Source organism: Schistocerca serialis, chromosome 5 (assembly GCF_023864345.2).
Source record: "Schistocerca serialis cubense isolate TAMUIC-IGC-003099 chromosome 5, iqSchSeri2.2, whole genome shotgun sequence".
Taxonomy (NCBI): domain Eukaryota; kingdom Metazoa; phylum Arthropoda; class Insecta; order Orthoptera; family Acrididae; genus Schistocerca; species Schistocerca serialis.
This window is the reverse complement of record NC_064642.1, coordinates 534399122-534411501: the sequence shown is the minus strand read 5'-3', so window position 1 is coordinate 534411501 and position 12380 is coordinate 534399122. Positions and strand designations below refer to the sequence as shown.

General features: G+C 44.4%; 1 non-coding gene and 1 pseudogene across 1 annotated transcript; one reads left to right on the top strand and one right to left on the bottom strand.

Moving 5' to 3' along the window:
* Positions 1-966: 966 nt before the first annotated feature.
* Positions 967-1083, bottom strand: LOC126482412 (5S ribosomal RNA; annotated as a pseudogene).
* A 10273-nt stretch (positions 1084-11356) lies between these two features.
* On the top strand, positions 11357-11428 carry Trnag-acc (transfer RNA glycine (anticodon ACC)). The gene has a single exon. It is a non-coding gene; the product is annotated as a tRNA-Gly (tRNA).
* The last annotated feature ends 952 nt before the right edge of the window (positions 11429-12380 follow it).

The window sequence follows — 12380 nt, the reverse complement described above, 5'->3', positions numbered from 1 at the left end:
ATATTAGAAAGAAGAGTAATGAGGAAAATATGGGGACCAGTTGTAGATAACGGAGAATGGAGGAGGAAGAAAAACGAGGAAATCTACCTTCTGATGCGACAACCATCTGTCCTACAGAAGATAAAGAGCAATAGAATACAATGGGTGGGTCATGTAGCCCGTATGCCAGATGGAAGACAGGCGAAGATGGCACTAGCGGGGAAACCAAACACCAAACGCCCCATTGGACGACCAAGGCAGCGCTGAATGGGCGACCTGGCGAAGGACCTAGCAGCCCTGGGAACTGAAGACACCTGGAGGAACCGGGCACAAAACAGAAAGGAATGGAGGCAGTTTGTGGAAGCAGCGCGTGGTCTGCAGGGCCTGTGATCGCTGAATATCTATCTATCTATCCATCTACCTCTCGAATTTTTAAAAAGTAAGAAAATATGTCAAAAAGAAATACTACGTTATTAATAAACTGGTGTCTAAAATTAAAGCAACAAACGGAAATTTTGCCAGGTTGCGTTTATTTTGCCACAAAACAGAAGTAGGTGATAGTAAAGAAGAAATAATCTAAAGATTACAGAACGTTATCAATAGGTGGCAGCACAATGCACCTAATATGAAAAATGTATGTTTTTGGGGGTGCCCGGATACTTTTGATCACATAGTGTATCTGAAACGCAAGCATGGGTTCGACTCGATGCACATCCGGGTTAGAGCCGTTGCTGCTCACAGAGATGGCAGCTCCGTGTCATGAATTCCGCTCGCTGCGAAATCAAAGTACTCCGTCTTCAGGCCACAAGTGGCCCATTGGGACCATCCGACCGCCGTATCATCCTCACTGAGGATGCGGATAGGAGGGGCGTATGGTCAGCACACCGCTCTCCCGGTCGTTATGATGGTTTTCTGTGACCGGAGCCGCCACCATTCGGTCGAGTAGCTCCTCAATTGACATCACGAGGCTGAGTGCACCCCGAAAAATGGCAACAGCGCATGGCGGCTGGATGGTCACCCATCCAAATGCCGGCCACGCCCGACAGCGCTTAACTTCGGTGATCTCACGAGAACCGGTGTATCCACTGTGGCAAGGCCGTTGCCACCGTTGCGAAATCGCCTAGAAATTTAATCATGCTGCTGTACTACACACATCAACAAAATCGTTGCATCACGTGATATGTGATGCAGGTGCGGAGCTAATTTGGCTCAAATGGTTCAAATGGCTCTGAGCACTATGCGACTTAACTTCTGAGGTCATCAGTCGCCTAGAACTTAGAAATAATTAAACCTAACTAACCTAAGGACATCACACACGTCCATGCCCGAGGCAGGATTCGAACCTGGAGCGGTCGCTCGGCTCCAGACTGTAGCGCCTAGAACCGCTCGGCCACTCCGGCCGGCGCGGAGCTATTGTGACTGTTCCTGTACCGCTCGGAAGGTCACCCCTCACAGTGTTTCTAACACACACACACACACACACACACACACACACACGCACACACACACACACACACCATTTGGTGTTCTGCCTGGTGCTGCAGTTTTAACGGATAGCAGTGTATTTTTGGAACTTACAAGCGTCGGAACCCGTTTGGGGGTAGATTTTTCTCATTAAGGAAACCGTTCGACGAGCATCACTTTAAAGATGTCGCAGTTGCTCGCTTTTCAGTTGGCTGTAAGTGCAAACGTCTACGCCACTCGTAAGGCTAGAAGAGCTCAGCAATGTCGCGTGCTTCTGATTGATGCTGCCCGGCTAGCCTCGGGATATCTCGGTACCAGATGGACCTGTGCCTAAGCTCGAAAGCTGGAACAGTGCACGAGGCGCCACAGACCGCACCTGCCAGCTATGTATCTGTACGCTGCCGCTGTGCGAGAGATGGGCAAAGTCGTTCATCCTTGGGAACTAGTTCACTGGTGATCGCTCTTTTTTGGGAACCGTTCATTTTTACTCGTTCACCGTTCATTGTGCTTGGCATATGGTTCTTATGAAAAATTGGAAATTATTAGCATAGAAGATGGAAGGCGCCAAGAGGGGGCACTTGCCTTCCCCCTCCCGTACAGAGTTTTTATTCATAACAGAAATCTCACACACTTGTAATTTTCGTTATTCTGCAAAACATCTCGTTCAGCCAACTGCAGCGCTATGTGGCTGATCGCAGTGAAATAATATAAGGTGGCGCACAAAAAACCGCTCCCGAGTACAGACTGCTAACCAATTACGGACGATTTGTTGACCGCTACGAGCAGAATAGATAAACATGTAATAATTAGGCAGTGAAGAAATAACAAATAAGGTAATGCAAACAAGTCTGAAACAACAGATGACGGTTGGTAAGCGACAATGAGCAGTCTAATACTCGGGGCCGATTTTTCGTGCGCCACCCTATACCACTGAAATAATATCGTAGGTGTTATCATATTCTCTTTATAAAATGTGACACTATACACTCGATTACGAAGCGCGGGCTTCATTCGGTTGTAAGTCGGTCTGCCTTCCATAACAATGAACATGCTCTTTTACCTTGGATCAAAAAAAGACGGAAAATACCCACTCGTGTGTGCCGTGCCGACGCCCTTTTCATGTGTAATAACAAAAAATCTTGCCTTTTATTTCTTCTGCTGTTTATCGAAATAGTGATCGAAATAGTGAAGTAAGCTTATTCGCCGTTTTGTTACCTGAAACGATGTATGTATTACATACCACGTAATTTTTATGTAATTTAGGTAATTATAAAATATATTTTAATTACTGGTCGAAAAGAACTAGAAGTTCAGAGCTCAAAATAGGTTTGAAACAGATCTAGAATGGGCGTGCGAAGCGAACCAAACGAACAACTCTATACTGAACTAACTATGAGCAGTCGGCAGTGGAACTGCGACGAGTGGCCACGCGAAGAAAGACGAGTCCGGCCGAGCGAGAACGAGACCGAGACAGACGGGAACGGGACCGAGGCTGGAACGAGACAGGCTGAAGTGCCATTCGGGAACGAGACCGACCGTTTCCCGTTTGAAAGCCGCGACCGAAGTGAACTATGAAAGATCGTTCCTTAGAATTCGTTCCTCGCTCGTTCCGTTCATCTTGGTGAACCGTTCCTTTGGACCCGTTAGTTCGCGAACGACCCATCTCTACGCTGTGCAGTAAACGATGAGTATCTGTACCTTCCTTGGACCGCAGGTACCAGCGGTGGCACACATTCACACATCACGTCTACTTTATACAGAACTCGTAACTATCACGAAAGGGGCACTTGGTGTATGGTACCGATCGTGGGAAAGCTCGCACATGACCACAGGCCAAAAGTTATCAGGGATTCACCCATTCATTCTCGAAATACTTTCAGAGTGTCGTACAACATCAATAATAACAATGAGAAATGGAAACGGGTGTTATCCTGTAGACCTCAACAGAATCAACCTCTCCATATTACAGAGTTCTTCCTTCAGAAATGCCAGATATGAACCACCTACTGTGCTACGCCACTCAGCAGACCAAACTCTATAAGAAAATCATCAAACCGGGAATATCCCTATCCTACAGCCAAACACCGATGTCCACATCGCAGGACTCTTGCAAGACACGGGCATTCATCTTTAAATGTCAAGGTGTGAACAGACTGAGCACAGGAACCGCGCTACGTCATGGACTCCACAGGTGTACACCATTAACTAATACCAGAACAGTAATACATATGCACACATTTCGATAACTGATTATCTGTGTACACTGCTAATCTCTAGTCCTATTAAATATTTATTTTCAACGATGAACTACATGAAACTTAAACAATGAATGAAAACGAGTGCCAGTTATCATTCTCAGCATACGAATAAGAAAGATTGTATGTTTATGTTAAGTCGAACGATAATATGTAATTAAAAAATGATTTGTATTGAAAACTCAGCGCAAATATAACAAATGAACATGTAATTGTAGACATATTAAATAATGACGTAACTGGCTAAACAGCTGGGCAGCTACAGCCCAAATAAATACAATTATAAAGAAACATCACGTCCGAAGTGTTGCGAACATTCTGACTCTTGCAGACGCGTGAAATGTCCTCGCTGAAATTAAATTAATTGCGCAAATTGTGCTCGTCAACGCTGTCCTGGCACGCACACGGTGTTAACTTACCGAGGATGACACTCGGAACGCCGTCATGGGAAATAAAGTTATTATCTGTTCTGTGTTTTCTCTTAACTGCTCTTACGTACTCGACGTACATACGGTGTTTACCTTTAAATGTCTCTATTTTTGATTTTCGTCGACCATATCTTTGCTGTTAAACCTTGCCAGTTTTAATAGATTCTCGTTTTTAACGAACGTTTAAGCGAAGTGATGTAGAGGAACACAATCACATCTGTGTCTCGCTGCCCTTTCGAGTACATTTGATTTACAAATGCGAGTAAATATACTTGTATTTGATTTGGAACCAATTTTTTATGTTGAAAATTAAGTTGTACATATTTTCACAATGTAGACAATTTTCATTTTAAAATCTAGTTGTCACATTCAAGGCTAACTGGTGGATTATTTATACACTGGCTAGATTAACACAGAGGGAGAAGGCATTACATGCAAACTAAGCCGTATTTCCAAAGACAGCTAAAAAAAGAGCAATTACCGAAAATATATCGTTCTGAAACATAATTCTATGATTTTGTTTTTATTAAGAATCACAGTCATGTAGAACTATTTAAATGATAATGCTTTCGCACTTGATTGTTTTTTCGTTGCTTCTGTATGCACTTTCTTAATTTCGGTTTCGGGGCCATTGTCAAGTGGTCCATTATTGGACGTTTCTAAATGTGTTCATCATTTCACCATACACTGACTGCGTAGTGATGGCACTTAAGTCAGACTACAAATTGAGAGTGACATGTTGTTGTTGTGGTCTTCAGTCTAGAGACTGGTTTGATGCAGCTCTCCATGCTACTCTATCCTGTGCAAGGTTCTTCATCTCCCAGTACTTACTGCAACCTACATCCTTCTGAATCTGTTTAGTGTATTCATCTCTTGGTCTCCCTCTAAGATTTTTCCCCTCCACGCTGCCCTGCAATACTAAATCGGTGATCTCTTGATGCCTCAGAATATGCCCTACCAACCGATCCCTTCTTCTAGTCAAGCTCTGCCACAAATTTCTCTTCTCTCCAATTCTATTCAATACCTCCTCATTAGTTATGTGATCTACCCATCTAATCTTAAGCATTCTCCTGCAGCACCACATTTCGAAAGCTTCTATTCTCTTCTTGTCTAAACTATTTATCGTCCACGCTTCACTTCCATACATGGCTACACTCCATACAAATACTTTCAGAAGCGACTTCCTGACACATAAATCTATACTCGATGTTAACAAATTTCTCTTCTTCAGAAACGCTTTCCTTGCCATTGCCAGTCTACATTTTATATCCTCTCTACTTCGACCATCATCAGTTATTTTGGTCCCCAAATAGCAAAACTCATTTACTACTTTAAGTGTCTCATTTCCTAATCTAATTCCCTCAGCATCACCCGACTTAATTCGACTACATTCCATTATACTCGTTTTGCTTTGTTGATGTTCATCTTATTTCCTCCTTTCAAGACTCTGTCCATTCCGTTTAACTGCTCTTCTAAGTCCTTTGCCGCCTCTGACAGAATTACAGTATCATCGGCGAACCTCAAAGTTTTTATTTCTTCTCCATGGATTTTAATTCCTACTCCGAATTTTTCTTTTGTTTCCTTTACTGCTTGCTCAATATACAGATTGAATAACATCGGGGATAGGCTACAATCCTGTCTCACTCCCTTCCCAACCACTGCTTCCCTTTCATGACCCTCGAGTCTTACAGCTGCAATCTGGTTTCTGTAAAAATTGTAAATAACCTTTCGCTCCCTGTATTTTACCCCAGCCAGCTTCAGAATTTGAAAGATAGTATTGGAGTCAACATTGTCAAAAGCTTTCTCTTAGTCTACAAATGCTAGAAACGTTGTTTGCCTTTCCTTAACCTATTTTCTAAGATATGTCGTAGGGTCAGTATTGCCTCACGTGTTCCAACATTTCTACGGAATCCAAACTGATCTTCCCCGACGTCGGCTTCTACCAGTTTTTCCATTCGTCTGTAAAGATTCGTGTATTTTGCAGCCGTGGCTTATTAAACTGACAGTTCGGTAATTTTCACATCTGTCAACATCTGCTTTCTTTGGGATTGGAATTATTATATTCTTCTTGAAGTCTGAGGATATTTCGCCTGTCTCATACATCTTGCTCGCTAGATGGTAGAGTTTCGTTAGGCCTGGCTCTCGCAAAGCTGTCAGTAGTTCTAACGGAATGTTGTCTACTCCCGGGGCTTTGTTTCGACTTAGGTCTTTCAGAGGTGTGTCAAACTCTTCACGCAGTATCGTATCTCCTATTTCATCTTCATCTACATTCTCTTCCATTTCAATAATATTGTCCTCAAGTACATCGCCCTTGTATAGACCCTCTATATACTCCTTCCACCTTTCTGATTTCCCTTATTTGCTTAGAACTGGGTTTCCATCTGAGCTCTTGATATTCATGCAAGTGGTTCTCTTGTCTCCCAAGGTCTCTTTAATTTTCCTGTAGGCACTATCTATCTTACCACTAGTGATATGCGCCTCTCCTTCCTTATATTTGTCCTCTAGCCATCCCTGCTTAGCCATTTTGCACTTACTGTCGATCTCATTTTTGAGATGTTTGTATTCCTTTCTGCCTGCTTCATGTAGGGTGTCAATAATTATTCATAACAAAATCGTTACCTTAATTTCATACCATAACATCTATACATACTACAAAATTAAGGACCACTGCCGCGTTTTTCTGTCTAAATGCGAAAGTTAATCTTAGGAACTACCATGGTGATTGTGATATGGTTTTCACTAATAAATACACTGATTCATGAGGAACGTTTATCTTTATAATTTATGATTATTATAATAATTAGTGTGTAACATATACACTCCTGGAAATGGAAAAAAGAAGACATTGACACCGGTGTGTCAGACCCACCATACTTGCTCCGGACACTGCGAGAGGGCTGTACAAGCAATGATCACACGCACGGCACAGCGGACACACCAGGAACCGCGGTGTTGGCCGTCGAATGGCGCTAGCTGCGCAGCATTTGTGCACCGCCGCCGTCAGTGTCAGCCAGTTTGCCGTGGCATACGGAGCTCCATCGCAGTCTTTAACACTGGTAGCATGCCGCGACAGCGTGGACGTGAACCGTATGTGCAGTTGACGGACTTTGAGCGAGGGCGTATAGTGGGCATGCGGGAGGCCGGGTGGACGTACCGCCGAATTGCTCAACACGTGGGGCGTGAGGTCTCCACAGTACATCGATGTTGTCGCCAGTGGTCGGCGGAAGGTGCACGTGCCCGTTGACCTGGGACCGGACCGCAGCGACGCACGGATGCACGCCAAGACCGTAGGATCCTACGCAGTGCCGTAGGGGACCGCACCGCCACTTCCCAGCAAATTAGGGACACTGTTGCTCCTGGGGTATCGGCGAGGACCATTCGCAACCGTCTCCATGAAGCTGGGCTACGGTCCCGCACACCGATAGGCCGTCTTCCGCTCACGCCCCAACATCGTGCAGCCCGCCTCCAGTGGTGTCGCGACAGGCGTGAATGGAGGGACGAATGGAGACGTGTCGTCTTCAGCGATGAGAGTCGCTTCTGCCTTGGTGCCAATGATGGTCGTATGCGTGTTTGGCGCCGTGCAGGTGAGCGCCACAATCAGGACTGCATACGACCGAGGCACACAGGGCCAACACCCGGCATCATGGTGTGGGGAGCGATCTCCTACACTGGCCGTACACCACTGGTGATCGTCGAGGGGACACTGAATAGTGCACGGTACATCCAAACCGTCATCGAACCCATCGTTCTACCATTCCTAGACCGGCAAGGGAACTTGCTGTTCCAACAGGACACTGCACGTCCGCATGTATCCCGTGCCACCCAACGTACTCTAGAAGGTGTAAGTCAACTACCCTGGCCAGCAAGATCTCCGGATCTGTCCCCCATTGAGCATGTTTGGGACTGGATGAAGCGTCGTCTCACGCGGTCTGCACGTCCAGCACGAACGCTGGTCCAACTGAGGCGCCAGGTGGAAATGGCATGGCAAGCCGTTCCACAGGACTACATCCAGCATCTCTACGATCGTCGCCATGGGAGAATAGCAGCCTGCATTGCTGCGAAAGGTGGATATACACTGTACTAGTGCCGACATTGTGCATGCTCTGTTGCCTGTGTCTATGTGCCTGTGGTTCTGTCAGTGTGATCGTGTGATGTATCTGACCCCAGGAATGTGTCAATAAAGTTTCCCCTTCCTGGGACAATGAATTCACGGTGTTCTTATTTCAATTTCCAGGAGTGTATATTGTTATGCTTTCCATATTTAATTGCCTGTATGGAGTGACATTTCATGGCAATGATGGAAGCTACAAGCTAATGACTACTGGCGGGAAAAGTGGTAGAGTAAATAGCCGTCGTAACTCCAGAGCTCAATGAAGCTTCACCAGAATCCACACATAATATGCATCTATATCTGTAGATAATATAAATTAAAGTCCCCAGCAGCGTTTTTCTGTCTGTACGTGAAAACTAATCTCGGGAACTATCATTTGACTGAAGATGCTGTGCAAAGCTGGGGAAGGTCACTAGTACGATATAAGGGGTATCAACATCACCGAACCCTGTACTGTCAAATTGTGAATAGGATATTCTTGAGACTGACTACGACATGCAATGTAACTAACGTAGAAATGACAATACTGAATCACTTGACAATAGTTAAAAGCCGAAATCACAGTAATGTATCCAGAAGTATCAGAATAACGGTCAAAAGGCGAAGGCGTTGTCATTTAGATGAGACATAATTGCAGATTAAAATTTTGTGCCGGATCGGGGCCCAGTCCCGGAACCTTGTATTTTGCGGTAAGAGCATTGCCTGTAAATGGAAAGCTTCTGGTTTCGAATACCGGTCCGCCACAATGTAGCGGTAAGAGCATTGTCTGTGAATGGAAAGCTGGTTTCGAATACCGGTCCGCCACACTGTACCACACAGTGTTTAATATGCCAGGAAGTTTCAAAACAGCGCAAATTGTGCTGAACAGTGGAAGACTCTTTTTAGAATTACTTTTCATTAACTTTTCGAATTCGCTCATCAGAATCGAGCATACATTAAGTGACAAGGTTTTCTTATAGGTAATTGCAGTGTTAGTAACACTCAAGGCAGCTGGTCAAATGAAATTACAGTTTTGAGTGTGTGCCCTAGCACCTGAAGATTTGAGAACATTTCCACAGATTGCTAATTAACTAAGCTGATTAGGAGGAAAAACATAATTTCTGGTTTTCTTCTTTACTTGTGACTCGCGAAAGCCTGTAAGACCAAATTTCGATTTATTAACTTTTCTTCAAGGGTCCGCAGTATAGGATCATACGTTGTAAAATGCTAAGGATGAGTCAATGAAGTTGTTCAGTGTTAAAAATCTGTTCGAATGAAATAAGTGCAAGGGGTCGGGGATCTAAATGCTGTCATGTCTCATAGCCCTCAATCCTTTTGGCGAAAAGAACAATTCCAAATGTTTAAAAAAATTATTGCATATGAAAGCAGGCAAAATCTGACAAAAAAGATTCTTTCTACTTCTGTCGATGACGAATTATACTCATATAATCTGGTAATCATCTTTAATGATCCATTCGAGCACGGCAATTTCATTCCTAATTCCACTGCACAGCACTATTAAAGGATAATCTTTTTTTTAAAACTCCGCAATTGTCTCTCATTTCAACGCAGAAGTTTTAAATTCGGTACAAAGGCGCCTCCACCCTTCTTTTGGAATGTTTCAAAAGCGTGAAGCCCTGCGGCGTCACCCTTGCGCACACCTGCAGCAAGGTATCAACATCTTTGAAAAAAAGGCAAGAGTTCGAAAGTTCGTGCTGGGCGTAAGATTGGTTAATGATGTCACATGGGCACCAAATTTCAGAAGAATTCTGCCAACGCGACCATTGACGTGTCACATGGGAAAGTCGTCACCCTTCCCACTCCTCTTACTCACATTTCACCCCTTCCCTTGACCCCCTCTGCGACAGGGGTACGCTGTCTGGTCTCCTTCCCCAAACCAACCAACCAACCGACAGAGGACAGAACCGCGCCGCTCAGCATTGAAATCCCATGGGTTTCTTATGGGTGGCAGAGCAAAACTTTTGACACACACCGCCTCCCATAATCGACACGAATAGACCCCATGAGATGCCATAAAGTGTTTCAATGGAACCACCCCCTCTCTGGAAGGTTCATTTCCATTCATTTTGCGGTCGAAATTGACAGTTTGCAGTGTGACGACCTTTACGGCATCCTTTGAGACTGCTGGAACCACTGGAAGAGTCAACCTTTCTTTAAGGACTTGTAACGCTGCAACTCCTTTCGAATGTGATCTGACCCCTTTGGAATGTAGCGCGCCGCAGTTTTTGGTCTCGTATACGGGATGGAAACACTAGGTGCCATTCAAATTCGACGAAATTTGAACGTGATCCGAAGCAGCAAAGGATGTTTCGTGCCCTCCTGTGGCATGATCACTGATTTCTGGGGGGGGGGGGGGGGGGGGGGTCGTGTAACATTGACACATGCATGAATAAAACTGCAAAGGGTCCCTGTAGGATGGCCCCCCCGCCCCCCCTCTCCCCGCACTCGTTCGGTAGCACCCTTTGTCGCACCCATGCATCTTCGTTGAGCACTTTAAAACTGCACTGATACAACAGAGACTTTGACACCCATTCAGCTGAGAGATGCTCCATTGCTGCTCTAGCGCCTACAGGCAGGCAACCCCTTCGACACAACATAGATTCTGCATGCTCACAATCAGGAGCTAGAGCGACACTCAGCTGAACAGGTGTCCAAATCTCTGACCTCTGTACAAGCACATTTTCAAAATGTTCAACCAAGGTGCACGGGATGCAACGATGGCGTTGCAGAACTTGGACTCTTCGAAGTCTGTAGACACCTCTGAGCCAAATTTCAAATCTCTGCGTCGCAATGGGAGACAAATACAAGGTTTCAAAAAAAGTGACTCTTTATGTGTGTTGTGCAATGTGTACTGAGTGTGACAAAACTGTACGGTGAAACTTCCAGGACAAACTCCTCACATACAGAAAAAGTTTAATTTTCACAGTTCCACAAATGACTTATTTCCGTGCCATAACACATTTTCAAGCAACTCTACATTGTACATTAATCTAGAAAACATAGAGATAAATGCAGTATTTTTTAACTCCGAAAAGCACCTAACTCAATACCATACCTATGCTTACTGTCGAAAGTTTAATAGTATGGGGCATCAACCAAAATTTATAACTGGATCTTCCGCCTCCGTAGCATAGCGGTAGCGTTACTGCCTACCACGCAGGAGGCCCGGGTTCGATTCCCGGCAGAGGACTGGGTGTTGTGTGTCTTTTATCATCATTGACTCGCAAGTCGCCGAAGTGGCTTCAACTAAAAAGGACTTGCAGTACGGCGGCCGAACTCCCCCGAATGGGGCCTCTCCGCCAACAATACCATACGCTCATTTCATTTCATTATAACTAGATTGAGGTTTCCTTGGCAGCAAAGGCACAGTATATCATCTTGGATTGAAATTCATCAATAGGTGTAGAAGTAAAGTCAGGTGTGCCCCAGGGAAGTGTATTGGGATACCTGCTGCTCATACTGTGTTTCAGTGACTTGGCAGATAATATTGACAAAACCCTCAGCCTTTACGGAAATGATGAAGTTATCTATAATAAAGTCTTAAGTAAAGTCTTATAAGAGATGTACAAATATTCACCTAGGTCTTTTTATGATTTTAAAGTGGTTCAAAAATTAGTAACGTACCTTAAATGTTCAGAAATATAAAATTATGTACTTCCTGAAGGAAAAAGACTTAGCATACAATGACTACAATATCAGTATTCAAAATTAGAGTTAGTCAACTCACAAAAATACCTGGCTGTGACAGTATGTAGTTATATGGAGTGAAATGATTACACAGGCTAAGTTGCATGTAAAACAGGTGACAGACATCAGTTCATTCGCAGGATAATGGGAAACTGCAGTCTGTCTACAAAGGAGAGAATCTGCATCTCACTGTGCGTCCGATATTAGAATACTGCTCAGGTGTGTGGGATCCATACCAGATGGGACTAGGCAGAGGTACTGAATGTATACGGAAAAGTGCAGTAAAACGGCCATAGGTTTCATCAAATGAAACTATAGGGTTCCAGAGATCCATTCAAGTCTCAAACATATATACAGAGTGGTCTATTGATCGTGACCGGGCCAAATATCTCACGAAATAAGCGTCAAACGAAAAAACTACAAAGAACGAAACTTGCCTAGCTTGAAGGGGGACAC